Source organism: Symphalangus syndactylus, chromosome 14, assembly GCF_028878055.3.
Source record: "Symphalangus syndactylus isolate Jambi chromosome 14, NHGRI_mSymSyn1-v2.1_pri, whole genome shotgun sequence".
In the NCBI taxonomy this organism is placed as follows: Eukaryota; Metazoa; Chordata; class Mammalia; order Primates; family Hylobatidae; genus Symphalangus; species Symphalangus syndactylus.
Window position 1 is genome coordinate 79,909,814 of NC_072436.2, and position 17,374 is coordinate 79,927,187.

General features: G+C 43.7%; 1 long non-coding RNA gene across 2 annotated transcripts; it reads left to right on the plus strand.

Moving 5' to 3' along the window:
* The first annotated feature begins 442 nt into the window (after positions 1 to 442).
* On the plus strand, positions 443 to 13,378 carry LOC134732490 (uncharacterized). 2 transcript variants are annotated; one of them, XR_010115725.1, is made up of 2 exons: positions 443 to 972; positions 13,028 to 13,378. It is a non-coding gene; the product is annotated as an uncharacterized lncRNA (long non-coding RNA). The 2 variants fall into 2 exon arrangements; XR_010115724.1 differs by lacking the exon at positions 443 to 972 and adding an exon at positions 5,511 to 6,672.
* Positions 13,379 to 17,374: the final 3,996 nt, after the last annotated feature.

Genomic DNA, 17,374 nt, shown 5'->3' on the forward strand with positions numbered 1-17,374 from the left:
TAAAAGTGATAGATCAGGTCAGGTGTGGTGGCTAATGCCTGTAATCCCAGCACTTTGGGAGGCTGAGGTGGGGAGATCACTTGAGGTCAGGAGTTTGAGACCAGCCCGGCCAGCCTGGTAAAACCCTGTCTCTACCAAAAATATAAAAAATTAGCCAGGAGTGGTGGTGCACACCTGTAATCCTAGCTACTTGGGAGGCTGAGGCAGGATAATTGCTTGAACCCGGGAGGTGGAGGTTGAAGTGAGCCAAGATCGTACCACTGCCCTCCAGCCTGGGCAACAGAGCGAGACTCCATCTCAAAAAAAAAAAGTGATAGATCAATATTATAAATAATAAACTTATACTTTCCTATTATTGGGTATATTTTGAATACTTTTTTTGCCTTAGACTTTTGAAATAATCTTGGTCCCATTACTTTTTTTTTTTTTGAGACAGAGCCTCACTCTGTCATCCAGGCTTGAGTGCAGTGGCACAATCTCGGCTCACTGCAACCTCCACCTCCCAGGTTTAAGTGATTCTCAATACCTCAGCCTCCTGAGTAGCTGGGACTACAGGCATGTGCAATGACGCCTGGCTAATTTTTGTATTTTTAGTAGAGACGGGGTTTTACCATGTTGGCCAGGCTGGTCTCAAACTCCTGACCTCAGGTGATGTACCTGCCTTGGCCTCCCAAAGTTCTGGGATTCCGTGTACAGCCTGGAATAGGCTTTTGCTGTGGTTTTAATGTGTCCCTCAAAATTCATGTGTTGGAAGCCTAATTCCCAATGTGATAATATTAAGAGGTGGGGCCTTTAAATGATTAAGTCATAAGGGTGGTGCCTTCATGGATGGGATTAGGGCCCTTATAAAAGGACTCAAGGTTGAAGGGGGAGCTCTCTTGCGCTTTTACCCTTCTGCCATGTGATAACACACCAAGAAGGTCTTTGCAAGATGTCGGCACCTTGATCTTGGACTTCCCACCCTCCAGAACTGTGAGAAAATTAATTTCTGTTCTTTATAAATTACTCAGTCTCCAATACTCTGTTATGGCAGCTCAAACAAACTGAAATAGTTTTTTGGGGTTTTTTTCCCACTCATAAAAAGGGACACCCAGGAATTCACTAGACTTTGCTGTGTCTGCATGTGATAAGTAAACCATAGAAGCCATTTTAAGACCATGAGTTAAAAATAAAGCCACCATGGGCTGGGCACAGTGGCTCATGCCTGTAATCTCAGCACTTTGGGAGGCCAAGGCAGGCAGATCACTTCAGGCCAGGAGTTCAAGACCAGCCTGGTCAACATGGCCAAACCCCGTTTCTACTAAAAATACAAAAATTAGCCAGGCATGGTGGTGCATGCCTGCAATCCCACCTACTTGGGAGGCTGAGGCACGAGAATTGCTTGAACCTGGGAGGTGCAGGTTGCAGTGAGCCAAGATTATGCCACTGCATTCCAGCCTGGTGACAGAGTGAGACCCTTTCTCAAAAAATAAAAATAAAGCCACTATGCTGAAGATGTTAGAGCAGAAAGAGCTGGAAGGAATCTGAGTTTTTGGTGACATGATTAGCTGCTGAATTGGAACCATCCTACCTCAGACTCCTTGTTATATGAGATAATAAATATTCCATTATGATGTAAGCCAGTTGAGTTTCCTGTTATTTGCAGCCGAAAATAAGAGAGATCCAACTATCCCTAAAAGAGAGACTCAGTCTGGCTGAGGTCTGAGCTCCTGAAAAATGGTCTCAACCATGTATTTCCTTAAACTGAGCATTTAATTCTATCAATCTTAAGACATAGTACTTTAATTTTCACTTCCTGTATTATACTTAACAGTTACCGTATGTGTGCTGTTGCTCAAGACCACTGGCGGAGTCAGAAATAGAACACAGTGCCTAGGTCAAAATGGAAGTTTATAACTTTAATGTATCCCTTTGACAGAGGACAGGAAATCAAAGTCAACCAAACAGGAAGTAGGCAGAGCAGAACAGAGCAGCCGGAAATATTTGGGCCTGGCACAAGAATTGGTCTATATACAGAACACGTATAAAACAAACAAAATATTTAGAGCCGAAATCTTCAAATTTGTAAACACTTAAACGGGATCATTTACAGAAGAAAGAGAAGAAAAACAAGGAAGTAAACGGAAGACAGAAATGTCTCTTGCCAGAGTAATTATTGCGTAAACCAAAGAATGTTTCTGCACAGCTTGTAGCAGTTTTAAAACATTATTTAATTAAATTAATTTATTTTCAAGGCAGGGTATTGCTCTATCTCCAGGCAGGAGAGCAGTGGTGCAATCACCGTTCACTGCAGCCTCCACCTTCCGGGCTCAAGCAGTCCTCCCACCTTAGCCCACCAAGTAGCTGGGACCACATTAGGTGCATGCCACCAGGCCCAGCTAATTTTAGTTTTAAAACATACCTGCAAATTCCTTGATCTTCCCCACCATGACGAGGTGAACTTTGTGGCCCTCCCTGTGAATTTGGGCCAGACATTAATGACTAGTTGACCAGTAGGGTATGGCAGAAATGATTCTGTGTGACCTTCCAAACTCAGTCAAAAAAGGTGGTGCAGATTCTCCCTGGTTCTCTGGACCCTGCATTAGAGCCTTGAGCCACTGTCTAAGAAGCATTACTACCCTGAGACCACCATGCTGTGAGGAAGCACAAACTAATTCATGTAAACAGATCACATGGAGAGGCCCTGACATCCCAAGCTCTCCCAATGCCTGCTCTTCCATCTCCTGCCACTGCATGTGAGACATTAAGCCAGAACCACTCAGTGGAGCTATTCCTGAATTCCTGACGCACAGAAACCATGAGATAATAAAATGATTGTTGTTGTTTTAAGCCAGTAAGCTTTGGGGTGGATTGTTATGCAGCAGTAGATAACCGGAACAGTAGATGAGGTGATTTAAATGCTATGGCTCTTTAAGGAAAGAACTCAAGGACTCGTTAAAAGTCATTATAACTAATTACTATAACCATCAAGATGAAGTGGTAGTTTCCAGTCGGAGGACCTGTTAGCAATAATAAAAGCAAATAATTATTGGTGAGGCCAAGCATGGTTTAAAAAAAAAATCTCGATTCTGAAAGAATACTTTAGTTAAAATGAAATATTTAAACACTATGCCATATTTCTCAAGAGCAATTTGTGCAAGCAATTCTCTTTTTACCACTTTTTCTTCCCATCTCAGAGATTCATATTATCTATAAGCTATGACAGATATTTGGGCTGATTCCTGACATCATAACTTAGCAACTCAAAAAGCTACAAGCTGGGAGATTGAGGACTCCTATGCACTGGGTACCACTTTCTTGGCCTTTGGATATTCAATCATTTAACATTTCTGTAAGGGAAATGTAGCCAATGGGACCCTATCTGTGGGATAAATTTCATGATGGAAAAGATAGGATGTTAGAGGTGTCAAAGACTCCTAAGACTCACACTTACAGTATTGATTCTTGTTTTAAAGTATTAAAAGGACATAAATAAAAATTAAGGTCAGTCAAAGCAAATACAGAAAAGTGATATGGAAAATGTATATGAAATGTCCAGAGTAGGCAAATCCATAGACAGAAAATAGATGAGTGATTGCCTGGGGCTGGGGGTACATGGGGTCTGACTACTAAGGGATTTCTTTATGGGGTGCTGAAAATGTTCTAAAATTAATTGTAATGATGGTTGTAAAACTGAATTTACTAATATCCATTAAATTGTATACTTTAAATGGATGAACTGCAAGATGAATTGCATGGTGTGTGAATTATATCTCAAAGCTGTTATAAAAAAAGTAACTGGAAAATTATATAAGATGAAAACATTAAAAATAGATCCTTTTTATCATAATAAAAATGTTTCTACTTATGCTTAGAAATTCCCTGGCTAAATGTGTAGGTGACACTGAGATTCCTCTAGAGAAGAGTTCAGCAAACTTTTTCTCTAGTAGGCCACATAGAAAATATTTTGCAGCCTGGGCAACATAGCAAGACCCCATCTCTACAAAAAATTTTTTAAAAATTAGCTGGGTATGGTAACCTGTGCCTGTAATTCTAGCTACTTGGGAGGCTGAAGTGGGAGGATTCCTTGAACCCAGGAATTGGAGGTTATAGTAAGCTATAATCAGCACCACTGCACTCCAGCCTGGGCAACAGAGACTCTGTCTCTATTTTTTAAAAAAGAAACTTCTTTAGGATTTGTGGGTGTGTTAGTCCATTCTCATAATGCTTCTAAAGACCTAACTGAGACTGGGTAATTTATAAAGGAAGGAGGCTTACTTGACTCAGTTCAGCACAGCTGGCGAGGCCTCAGGAAACTTACAATCATGGCAGAAGGGGAAGTAAACACATCCTTCTTCACATGGCTTCTGGAAGGAGAAGTGCTGAGCAAAGGGGGAAAAGCCCCTTATAAAACCATCAGATCTGTGAGAACTCACTCACTCTCATGAGAACATCCTGGGGCTAACTGCCCCCATGATTCAATTACCTCCCACTGGGTCCCTCCACAACAGGTGGGGATTATGGGAAGTACAATTCAAGAAGAGATTTGGGTAGGGACACAGAAAAACTGTATCAGTGGGCCAAGAGGCAAAATTATGGATATTATGTAGGTCCTCATATAACAAGAGAAAACAAACTTCTGCACATTTTAAATTGATGAAATTAAAAATTTAGCAATAATTTAGTACAATTTTTTTGTAATAGAAGTCTACTAATGAGAAGACAGATTCCTTTTCGGGGGATAATATTTTGTTTAAGTGATGTTTAAAGTTAAGTGTTTCCTATCATCAGATTGACTGCAAATGTTAATTCTGAAAAAAATAATTCCTAGTTCATGGGTCATACAAAATCAGGCAGTGGGCTGGATTTGGCCCATGGGCTATAGTTTGCCACCCTGTGCTCTAGAGGAATAAATTCCTAAAGGTTGATACATCACTTTTGTAACAAAGTATCACAAACTAGGTGGCTTAAAATAACAGAAATGTGTTGTCTCACAGTTCTAGAGGCCAAAAGCCTGAAAGCAAAGTGTTGGCAAGGCCATGCCCCCTCCAAGGCTCTAGAGGAGGATGCTTCCTTTCCTCTTCCAGCTTTTAGTAGCCTCAGGTGTTCCTTGGCTTGTAGCAGCACAGCTCAAATCTCTGCCTCTGTGTTTATGTGGTCTTTTTCCCTCTGTGTCTGTGTCTGTGTCTGTGTTTTGTCTCTTCTTGTAAGGACACCAGTCATACACTAATTCAGTATGATCTCATCTTTTTTTTTTTTTTTTCTTGAGACGGAGTCTTGCTCTGTCTCCCAGGCTGGAGTGCAATGGTGCAATCTCGGCTCACTGCAGCCTCCACCTCCTGGGTTCAAGCAATTCTCCTGCCTCAGCCTCCCGAGTAGCTGGGATTACAGCCGCCTGCCACCGCGCCCAGCTAATTTTTGTATTTTTTGTTAGAGATGGGGTTTTGCCGTGTTGGCCAGGCTGGTCTCAAACTCCTGACCTCAGGTGATCCCCCTACCTCGGCCTCCCAAAGTGCTGGGATTACAGGTGTGAGCCACCACTCCCAGCCTGATATCATCTTAACTAACTACATCTGAGATTCTAGAGAGGGCTACTTTTTGTTTCTTTAGTTTGTTTCCACTTAAAAACTTTTTAAAACAATATAATGTGTAAAGATTCTAGTAACACCCACCACCCCCAAAAGAAGAAAATGATAAAGCTCACAAATTTGAAATCCATCCCTGTTTGTGCCATCAGAATCTGGGATGTCTCAGTAAGGGAGGGGGCATGGCCTTGCCAACACTTTGCTTTCAGGCTTTTGGCCTCTAGAACTGTGAGACAATACATTTCTGTTATTTTAAGTTTGGAGGTTTTATGGATTGTCTCATGTGCACCAGAAGGGTAGCTAGAAACATCAGGCCACATCTGTAACTTAACTTTCTTGAGAGAGAGGGGATAAACTCTTGGAAGCAGAGGTGCCTTTTGACCTGTGAGACTGTTGTGTATGTTGTATTTCCCAGTAGACCATGGACAGGTGGGAGCAGCAGAGTTGTCTCAAGGATTTCCTCTTTATGACTGAGACTTCAATGGTTAAAATTTGAAAAAAAAAAAAAAAAAAGAATTTCCTCTTTAACCATGTTATCTTCAACTGAGCAATTTTGGTGTTCAAAGAAGTGCTTTGCAGTCATAAAATCACGAAATGTTCACACTGGAAGAAACCTCACTTCCTCTAGCTTAACAGATGAAGAAACTGAGGCTCAAAGTGAAAAAACTATGGGCTCAACATCATTCATTCATTCAACAGATGTGTATTAAACAACCACCACAAGGCAGGCTGTGTGCTAGGCCCTGAGACCTAGAAGTGAACAAAGTAGACACAGTTCCAATTCGGAAGGAGCTTCAGGTCTAGAGGACTTGACCACATAGAAAGTGACCACATATCGATAATGATGACAAGTGTTACACAGGACAAGTGCAGGAGCTGGAGCCCAGGCAAGGAATGAAAGGGCCGGGCTGGGGATATGGGAGCTGATGGGTGGAGTTTTCTCGGCAGATGGAACTGGAATGGAATGTTTGATGTTCTGAGGTGGGGAGGAGCAAGGCGTTTAAAGGAATAGAGAAGGCCAGTGTGTCTGGAGTGCTGTGTGTGAAGATGAATTAGTTCTTCATGAGGCAAGCCAGGGGCAAGATCTTGAAGGGCCTTTTAAGCTATGGTGAGCCAGCCCTTGGACTTGATCCTTAAAAAAAGCTTTTTTTTCCCTTTTACTCTCATTCCCAATGGACTTTATCATATGACCAGTTGGGAGCCCTAAAAGCTTCTAAGCAGGAGAATATCTTGCTCAGATTTGATTTTAAAACATGTGAAAGGCCTTGGATACTGATTGAAGAATGGTTGAGAGATCAGGGAAGAAGAGAGCTGAGCTCATAGAACTGTAAGTTAATGCTATGTCCAGGCAAGAGTTGATGATGGCTTGTACTGGGGTATAGCTATGATGGTGGAGAGAAGTGGATGGATTGGATAAATGATCTGTTCATAGGATCTACCATATCTGAAAATTCATATATACAAGGATGAAGAAGAAGGTGTCAAGAATGACTTTCAGGTTTTGGGCATGAGCAACAGTATGGAGCGTGGTAACATAGAATGAAACAGGAAACACTGGAGGAGCCCCACGTTTGAGGGTAGAAAGAGGAAGATTATGAGTTTGCTGTGAGTATGTTCAATGAGGAGCCTGTGGAACAACAAGACAGCTGTCTATATGAGTCTGAAACTGGAGATATACATTTGGGAGTGGTTGTTGGGATTTAAGGGAACCAATGAATGATGTCCCATACATTCCGAGTGCAGAAGCAGCTGAGAACTAGATATTGATCTTAGGAATCAAAAGTATCAATTTTTTAATTGGTTAAACTGGATTATAGAATGGATCTTTTATCCGTAGACAAAATTAGGCTTTTTAATATCTCCCCCTGAATTTCACCTATTGGCCCTGATATAGTTTGGATGTCCCCTTCAAATCTCATGTTGAGATGTAATCCCTAGTGTTGAAGGGGGGCCTGGTGGGAGGTATTTGGGTCATGGGGGTGGATCCCTCAAGGCTTGGTGCTGTCCTCATAGTGAGTTCATTCTCAGGAGATATGGTCTGAAAGTGTGTGGCACCATCACTCCCCCCCACTCCACCCCCATTCACTCCTGTTTCCTCCATGTAACGTGCCTGCTCCTGCTTCCCCTTCCACGGTGAGTAAAAGCTTCCTGAGGCCTCCCTAGAAGCAGATGCTAGCACTGTACAGCCTGCAGAACTATGAGCCAATGAAACCTCATTTCTTATACATTACCTAGTCTCCAGTATTTCTTTATAGGAACGCAGGAATGGCCTAATACAGCCCCCAACTGCGGACCTCCCTATTGCAGAACAGAGCCTGGCCCAGTAAGATTGCATTACGTAGGAGAGAGGACTGGGTGCCTGGTACAGGGGCACCAACCCAGAGAGGAAGGGAGAGGAGAGGAGAGAGAGGCACTCAGCTGTCTGTGAGTCACCCACTTCGGGAAGGACTGAGTGTTCCAACAGGAAACAGATGGTACATTCAAAGTGGAACCTGAAGAGAGTTTAGCAAAGGGACACCACCTTTAACCATGTCCACACCTTGCGGAGGTGTGGGCAAGGTTAAAAGTACCAACAGGGGATGCAGATGCATCCAGGAACTAGATACTAGGAAGTTCTAGTAGGTACAAGGGGTGGGAGCTGTTACTGTAACTCAGTGGGAGCTGTTGCCAAGGCAGGCAGAGATGCTGCTCAACAGGAATGTGGAAGAGGAAAGAAGCCAGAGCCAAAACTGACTGGCCAGGTGTGAGTGTGGGCTGTGGGGACAGGTAAATATCATCCTGTCTACTCGCTCTTCCCCACTTATAACTCCCTCCTATCGATGAAACCCACCAGAAGCCAGAGGACTGTCATGAGTAGGGAATGTAGTCTGCAGCAGTCAGCCTGCCCGGGCACACAGCAGGGCAGACAAGAGTGGAGAGTGGGCCATTCAGAAATTACCAGCACAGCTAATGAGGGCTGGAGAGAGGACAAGAGGCATTATTCTGCTGTCCTACCAGTGAACTTCCCTGAGGTGAGCCTTGGAGACCTGCTACCCTGCTCCCATTTTATAAGGCTCACCTCCACCTCTCTCTCCATAAAATCCATTGCTCTTTTGAATTTTTTCTTCAACCACTCATGGGTAGTTAGCCTTTGTTCCAAAAAGGCTGTGAAGTGGGAGCAGAACCATTCTTTAATTAAATTATCAATGCCTACTGCACCATGGGGTGAAAACTCATCACTGTCCTATTTCTTAATCTCGTATGTCCTCAGCTGTAGCATCCAATTGGCTCACCAGAAGATATGAAGTAGATCAAATGATAATAGAAATGTATGACAATATGCTGTCTGACAGTGATACAATGCCAATAAAATGGAAATGTCCTAAATAACCTACTTTTATTACAGTGTTTATTGATTCTAAGATGTCCTTGTTCATTTTCTTCCCCCACATTTTTTTTTTAAGAGACTACGTCTTGCTATGTTGCCCAGGCTGGTCTTGAACTCCTGGGCTCAAGATATTATCCCACCTAAGCCTCCCGAGCAGCTGGGATTGCAGGCACCCACCACCATGCCTGGCAATTTTTCGTATTTTAACCTCTCTGAAATTGGTATTCATATTACAGTCTCATCATCCAGGCTGCAGTTACGATGGAGTTGTCATTGTCTGCACATGTGTGTTAAAACTTTAAGAACAGATACCAGCAACTTGGAAGAAAATCCTGCAGACAGAACGAAGCACTCTGCTATAAAATGCTCTATCATCAGTGCTCTTGGTGACACAGAGAGTGACACTGAGATGCACACAGGCCATTCTGAATTAAAAAGTGATTCAGTCAGAAAGAAAGATGAGTGGTTGCAGGGGCTGGGGGAGCAGGAGGAGTGGAACGGGGAGTGACTGCTAATAGATACAGGGTTTCTTTGGGGAGTGATAGAAATGTTCTGGAATATTCCCTTGAAGGATTTTAATTTAAAAAGGAATCAAGAGAAATGTTCTAGAATAGATAGTGGTGATAGTTGTACAACTTTGTGAATGCACTAAAAACACTGAATTGTACACTTCAAAGCGATGTATTTTATGGTGTGTGAATTATATCTTAGTTTTCAAAAAGTGATTCAGAACATGGGGAAAAGCTGAGCACATGAGAACTCTATACTCATTATGCATCCAAAATTATTTCAAAATAAAAAACTTAAACCTTTTGGAATATCATCCAAAATTGAGGTCCTATATAGAAAAATCTGTATTCGGAGTATGTTACAGGCTTGTGTGAACTATGTCTTAGGGGGGAAAAAAGATATTCAATAAAAACTTATCCAACTTTCAGCTGGGCATGGTGGCTCATGCCTGTAATCCCAGCACTTTGGGAGGCTGAGGCATGTGGATCACCTGAGGTCAGGAGTTCGAGACCAGCCTGACCAACATGGTGAAACCCTGTCTCTACTAAAAATACAAAAATTAGCCAGGTGTGGTGGCGGGCTCCTGTAATCTCAGCTACTCGAGAGGCCGAGGCAGGAGAATCGCTTGAACCCAGGAGGTGGAGGATGCAGTGAGCTGAGATTGGGCCATTGCACTGTAGCCTGGGTGACAACAATGAAACTCTGTCTAAAAATAAAAACAAACAAAAAAAACTTGTTCAACTTTGAAAGCAAAGATGATTCAGAATATTTGGATTCCTAATATAAAGAGCTTCTAAGAGTACTTTACGTTATTTTGCTTCTATTTTCCTTTTTGTGCATGCACAAGAGCAATCTATGATACAAATCTATGTCCAAGTAAGTCTGAAAGAGGTTGTTAATGAAGTATAAACATTTTAAGTGACAAAAGAGCATTTTGTCAAAGTTTAGCTGGCATTTTTCCCCTTCTTAATAGTATGTTATTAAATACATTCCCAAGGAGGTATGCCCCCTGAATCAAATTTCCTTTCTCTTATAAGGTAAAGACTAAGGATATTAAAGTCCACGAAGATCTCCTGCACTCGCATACCGTTCAGCCTCAGCCCAGGGCCTTCACTCAGTGACTGCAGCCAATGTCTCTTGTGTGTTGCACTTTTAGAGTCCATAGGGTTAAAAGGACAGAGAAGATTATCCCAGCACCAGCCCCACGCCCGACTTAGAAAACATGAACTAATCTGCTGGCCCCTACAGCAGTTAGACCAGTTATATCAGTCCTGATTCTAGGTTATGAGCCACAGAAACCAACATTGCCTGATTTAAGCAAAGAAGGAATTTATCCATAGTCCATTGGGTAGTTGGGGGAATTACAGGGAAGACAGGAAAACCTGGCTTTGCATAGTATGACCTGTGAACTAGTCTGCAGAAGGCATTGTTGGCAACTGAGCGGTGTCCCCATCATCATGGGGAATTCTCTGTTGGGCCTCATCTGTGCATTGCTGATTCCTGGTTCAAAGTCCAGAGTGGGTCCATCTCGCTGGCTGAGCCTTGGTCACATGGCTGCATCTTGGCCACATGACTGCAAGGGAAACTGGGAAAGTAAGTGACATTTTATGCTTCTATAAAAGGGGATAGGCTCTGCCTCCCACCAAGACTTTTAAGGAGGGGAAAGAGGTTCAGTTGATGAACAGACAAAAATCATATGAACATCTACTTCACCAATCAAAATAAAGTCCCCAGAATCCCAGAATACACACATAGTATTGGCACCAGCTAACAAGCCTAGCAGAGGCCCAGTAGTATCTGTGGGAAGTAGAGAAAACAGAAAAGAAAAGAAAAAACTTTTAGGTATCAGCCTTGTCTTAATACCTCTCAATCTATGTCGGTTTTCTGTAGTTCTTGACTGGTGAACTTTACACTGTGTTAGGAGAAGTCTTTCATCAAGAAGTTAATTATGGCCTAGGGCATGTCTGGAAATCGAAACCTTCCTGGCCTCTTGCAAAATTTAGAAATTTTCAGTGATGCTTTAGAAGTTACTGGAGAATCCTGGGGCCAGGCATGGTGGCTCACTCCTGTAATCCCAGCACTTTGGGAGGCTGAGGCGGGTGGATCACGAGGTCAGGAGATTGAGACTATCCTGGTTAACACGGTGAAGCCCTGTCTCTACTAAAAGTACAAAAAATTAGCCAGGCATGGTGGCGGGTGCCTGTAGTCCCACCTACTCGGGAGGCTGAGGCAGGAGAATGGCGTGAACCCAGGAGGCGGAGCTTGCAGTGAGCCGAGATCCAGCCACTGCACTCCAGCCTGGGTGACAGAGCGAGACTTCATCTCAAAAAAAAAAAAAAAAAAAAAGTTACTGGAGAATCCTTTCTTCCCCATTCTGTAGATTTAAAGCCCCTTAATTTCCATTTCCCCTATGTCCCTGTCAAGCCAGGAACACAGCCCCATGTCCCCTCGTAAGCAGCCATTGGAATGGTGTGCTTGTAAACTGGCTCTCTCAAATAAATAAATGAATAAGCCCTGATTGGCAATGTTTTCTCATTTCTTTGGTGTAAATACTCTTACTGTGGAAGATTTTAAGCTGTTAAGGTTGTGCCATGCAAAATTCCTAAATATTTATCACCCCTTTTGAATGCCTAGGAGCGATTGCCCTCGCCCTGTCACCCAGGCTGGAGTGCAGTAGCGCAATCTCGGCTCACTGGAATTTCCACCTCCCTGGTTCATGCGATTCTCCTGCCTCAGCCTCCCAAGTAGTTGGGATTACAGGTGCACGCCACCACGCCAGGCTGATTTTTGTATTTTTAGTAGAGACGGTTTTGCTTTGCCACGTTGGCCAGGCTGGTCTTGAACTCCTGCCCTCAAATGATCTGCCCGCCTTGGCCTCCCAAAGTACTGGGATTACAGGTGTGAGCTACTATGCCCGGCCGTTGCCTGGATTTTCATAAGGCTATGATACCTGCCTCTTGGGGCAGTTTTCTCACTTGTTTAATCTGGAGAATCACTAGTAGTGGATTCCTCAAATGAAGCTGCTATGGAATGTATGTTCCCAGGGGCAGAGGTCTTCATTTTGTTCACTGCTGTACTCCCAGTGCCTAGAACAGTACCTGGCACATAGAAGGTTCTTAGTACATGTTTGTCTGTGCCTCTGAGGCTTTTCACTAAGATCTGGTGAGGACAAATATCTCTGCCATGTGCTGGTCCACAGAGCACTGCCTTTCTCTGCCTTGAGGATTAAAGCTGTGTCAAAGGCAGCAGCAGATTACCTTATGTTCTGTCTTTTACTGAGAAGTATGCCTCTGTTGTTCCACTTCTCTTTTCAGGACAGGGTAGTCGAGTCTTTCACATTTTACCTTGCTTCTTTGGTTGACCATTTCCTCCTTTATCGCATGTCAGCCAGCACTGTTTGCTGTACTGATTGGTGTTTTCATCTTTATTTCCCTTTGTTTTTGAGTCAGGACATTTGTTTTTCTTATATACTCCTTAAGTTCTGCTTCATGGGGTACACCATAGTGAGCAGTATGAAATTATGAAGTTTTGAATCTGCCAACAACATGACTGTTGAAACATATCTTGTCCTTCTTCCTTCTTGCAGGTGGTTTTGTCCTTTTGGACCAATTATCTAACCTGGGCCTGGACTCCATCTACCACCGTCCTGCCTGGTTCACTGCAGCTCACTTCATCTTCCTGTGCCTTCTCTGAAAGGGCCCCTCCAAAAGTTTCCTGGGTATGTCCGCTCAAGGTACATACCATGCCTACATTCCTACCTGTAGTATTCTAATTGAACCACCTTGAAACTCACTGGTAATGCCGGACACATTCTGTGCCCATCTTCCCAGACCTCCCTCCCCAAATCCAGCCACAGTTGCACGACTACCTGGTATAACTGTCGTAGTCTTTAAAGAGTGATTTCCCCAATTAAACTTACTGTTGACTCCTTATCTGACCTTTTAAGAGAGGACCTCTCAAGAGCTTCCTGGAACTATGCTCCCTGGTTGAGGGTGGGGTAGGTGTGTAGATTATTCCATTCTCTTCTCTGAAATCTCTCCTTTTTTATTGGAGTTCTTTGGACCCGAGTCACCCTTTCTGGCCTAATAGTAGCCAAAGGAAAAAAGTCTCTATTAATAATACCTTATTTCAGAGCGGTTGGGTCCAAGCATATCTCCCTTTGCCTTTTAGATTGGACTAGTCTTGCCTTCATGTTCAAAACATTTCTCTTAAGGAAATCCTTCCCTCTACATGGCAGTGGTGGTAAGGCTCAGCTTTAGCCAGTCAGAATGGACACTGGCTGCAAACAACCCAGGTGTGTCTCTGGCTGAACCCCAGGCTTCTTCCCCTGCTGTCCTCCCTTCCCCCATTATCAGCCTAGCTGCATTACTTCGCTTTCTCTCCAACTGCCCTCTTTCTGACTTCAAGGTCAACATGTCTCAACCAGTTCAGCTCCTCGTTGATTCTTGGAGACAGTATGCTCTTGCCACAGGTCTTTTTACTATTCATTTTTGGTTTTTTGGTTTCTTTTTTTTTTTTGAGATGGAGTCTTGCTCTGTTGCCCAGGCTGGAGTGTAGGGGCGTGATCTTGGCTCACTGCAACCTCCATCTCCCGGGTTCAAGTGACTATCCTACCTCAGTTTCCCTAGTAGCTGGGATTACAGGCACGTGCCACCACACCTGGCTAATTTTTGTATTTTTAGTAGAGACAGGGTTTCGCCATGTTGGCCAGGCTGGTCTCAAACTCCTGACCTCAAGTGATCTGCCTGCCTCAGCCTTCCAAAGTGCTGGGATTACAGGCATGAGCCACCACGCCTGGCCAGTTTTTTCCTTTTTTTTTTTTTTAGACAGGGTCTTGCTCTGTGCCCAGGCTAAGTGCAGTGGTGCAATCATGGCTTACTGCAGCCTTGATATCCCGGGCTCAAGCAATCCTCCCATCTCAGCCTCCTGTGTAGCTGAGACTATAAGCATTCATAAACAGCCACTCCTGGTTAATTATTTATTTATTTTTTTAGAGATGAGGTCTCATTATGTTGCCCAGGCTGGTCTCAAACTCCTGGAGGCATGCAGTCTCCCCTCCTTGTTCTCCCAAAGTACTGGGATTATAGGTGTGAGCCACCCCATCCAGCCTATTCCTCTTAATCTTTGGTTTTACTAACATTTTCATTAATGCCCCAAAAGATGGCCAGCCACCTATAAAATAAGGGCCCCAGTTTCTCTATCTGTTCATTGATAAAAAGCCACTACCGTCTGTGGCTGAACCTCCAAATCTGGGTCTCTGATCAAAACCATGGCCGGGGTTAAGTAACAAATCTACAGAGGACTTTAAACTATGCCATGGGTTTTGACGGTGATTCTAGGAGTCTGGAGGTAAGTGTACAGAATCAGGATATTAATTCTACCACAGTTCTTTTCTTGGCCCTAAAATTGGATTCAGGTCAACCTAACATAAATAGGAAGAGAATTTGGAGCAGTTGATTGAATGCGTGGAAGGCTAGAACCACACAGGCTAGTGTACTCTAACCCAGTGGTCCTCAGACCAGTAGCATCACCTAGGAACTTGTTAGAAATGCAAATTCCTAGGTTTTACCCCAGACCTACTCAATCATGGAGTGGAAGCCCGGGAAACTGTATTTTAATAAGCTTACTCAGTGACTCTTATGCATATGAGAGTTTGAGAACTGAAGCTGTAGTCCACATGGAGCTTAGCTTCCTTTGGCCTATCCTTGCCTGAGAAGCATGGTAGGCACGACAAAAAAGTATCCCAACTACTGATATCTAAAGAATGTATTCACTGAAGCTCTGCAAGTTTTAAGTGACTGAACGATTCTTCTAATGTTGGCTGCACCTGCTTGGATCTATCAGTTACAAAAGTCTGCACAGCCTGTGTATACTGAGATAGCAAAGGCCTGAGTTTGCTGAGGTCCTGCAACACCAGTCTCATTAAACTGCTGTATCCTAAATAAGTCAAGGACCTAGAATCTCCTCCTGTCCAAAGCATCCTTCTTACTGGGTGTATCTTAAGTCTCCATCCCTGTGCCCGTTCCTTAAGCTTTCCTGGGCTTTGGGCCCTGTGTGGGTTTTGAGGGTGGTGGTAGAGGTACACATCATCTACCCTCCATGAGTTGGAACCAACTGAGAAGTAGAATGAGTCCACAGCTAGGGATCAATATCAACTTTATTACTGATACAGTTGGATTGGAAAATGCAGCTGGGACTCTGCAGACACCACTAATCTTCCTAATACCTTTCCCCGCACTGAATCTTCCCACTCAGCTATGGGCCTCCCCTCAGCAGAGGCAGAGGCCCCTTGGTGAAATTGCCAGACCACCTGTATCGTCCAGTTTGGCTCACTAGAGCTTATGCAGCCTTTCCCCAAACCCCACCTCCAACCCCCCGTCGGTTCATTTACCTGGTCTTTGGAAAAGAGTGGTAAATGGTGGAGAGACAGCCAGGGGAGGTGATCCAGTACTGTCCCCTCCGGGGTGGATGTGAAGATAGAGAAATAAGGCTTTCTCTGGCTGTGGGAATGATATCTGAGGTCATGGAAAGAGTCTAGAATAGGAAGAGAGGAAGGTCAGGACTGAGGCTTGAGTGAAGCTTACATGTAAACATGGTTGCAAGGAGGAAGCCCAAACTAAGAGGAAAAACGAGAGTAGGAGGAGAAACCCAAGGAGCGTGTGGCGTCACAGAGGCAGAGGGAAGAGCATTTTAAGGAGAGAGTGATCCACAGGGTCAGAGTTTCCTAAGTGGGCAGTAATATGAGGAACAAAACCAGTTCCTTGGATTTAGCCACATGGAATTACTGGTGACTTTACAGAAGGGTGGAAAGGGGAACTGAGCTTTAAGATAGTCACTGGAAGGAGACGGGGTGTCCAGGGGGAGGCTAGAACTTGTTTGAACACTGACACAGAAGGACAGCCACATGTACTGTGGAGGCTATGGTGGGGGCTATAGCCCAGGCCCCACGCTCCTGGCCAGGCACCTTGGGTGCAGGCTCTGTCAGTCTATCTGGAGGACCTTCCCTAATTTGCACAAAAATCCTTCGTGAGATAACAGCTGCCCTGGATAGGAAAGATCTCGCAGCTTGAGTCCTGAGATACCTCCAAACCCCAATTAGGGCAGCAGCAACAAAGGCACTTCTTCATTTAGAGTTTGCCTGCGATTTTGTTAGGACCTAATTATGTTAGCACCCATTGATCAAGTATTTAAATTCTAATCTGATAAAACATCTAAACTCTCCCTTAGACAGTGACAACCCCTTAGTTTCCTAGGAACCACACTTTAGATTAACATGGAGGGGACTGCAAAGGCAACAGGGCATCTCTGACTCTCAGGATGGGAGAGCATCTTCCTGGACCAATTGCTGTCCTCTCTCCTGTCCTGATCCTCAGAGCCCATATTCCTTAAGAGCTGGTCTTCAGGCATGGTTTTTAGAACCATAGATTTAACTCTTATTTACAATATCTTACCTTTTTCAATGAAATAACTTCCAACTATGATATCATAGAAATATTACTACCACCAGAGACATCTTAATAATAAGCTGCCCCTGCTAATACCACACGCATACAACTTCCCACACAACTTATCATATGTTCACATTTCTAGAAAACCAAAATAAATGGGATTGGAAAAAATTGTTTAGCAATTTTGGCCATGGTGCATTTATTTATTTATTTGTTGTTGTTTTCTTTTTCTTTTTTATTTCCTTTTTTTTTTTTTTAACAGTCCAGAGGTCTTTTAATTTTTTTTACACCAATTATACCATGAATTCATCATAGGGAAGAGAGCCAGCAGCTCAGGCTGTTTCCCGTTGGCTCTCACACAGTGCACTTCTCCGGGTAAAGCAGGCTGGCGCCTCAGTTGAACCCAAATGCCTTCCTCATTGGCTTCCTTCTTTTTGTGATCATTTTCCGTCACGTTTCAGGAAGCTATGGCAGCTGCGCTTAAT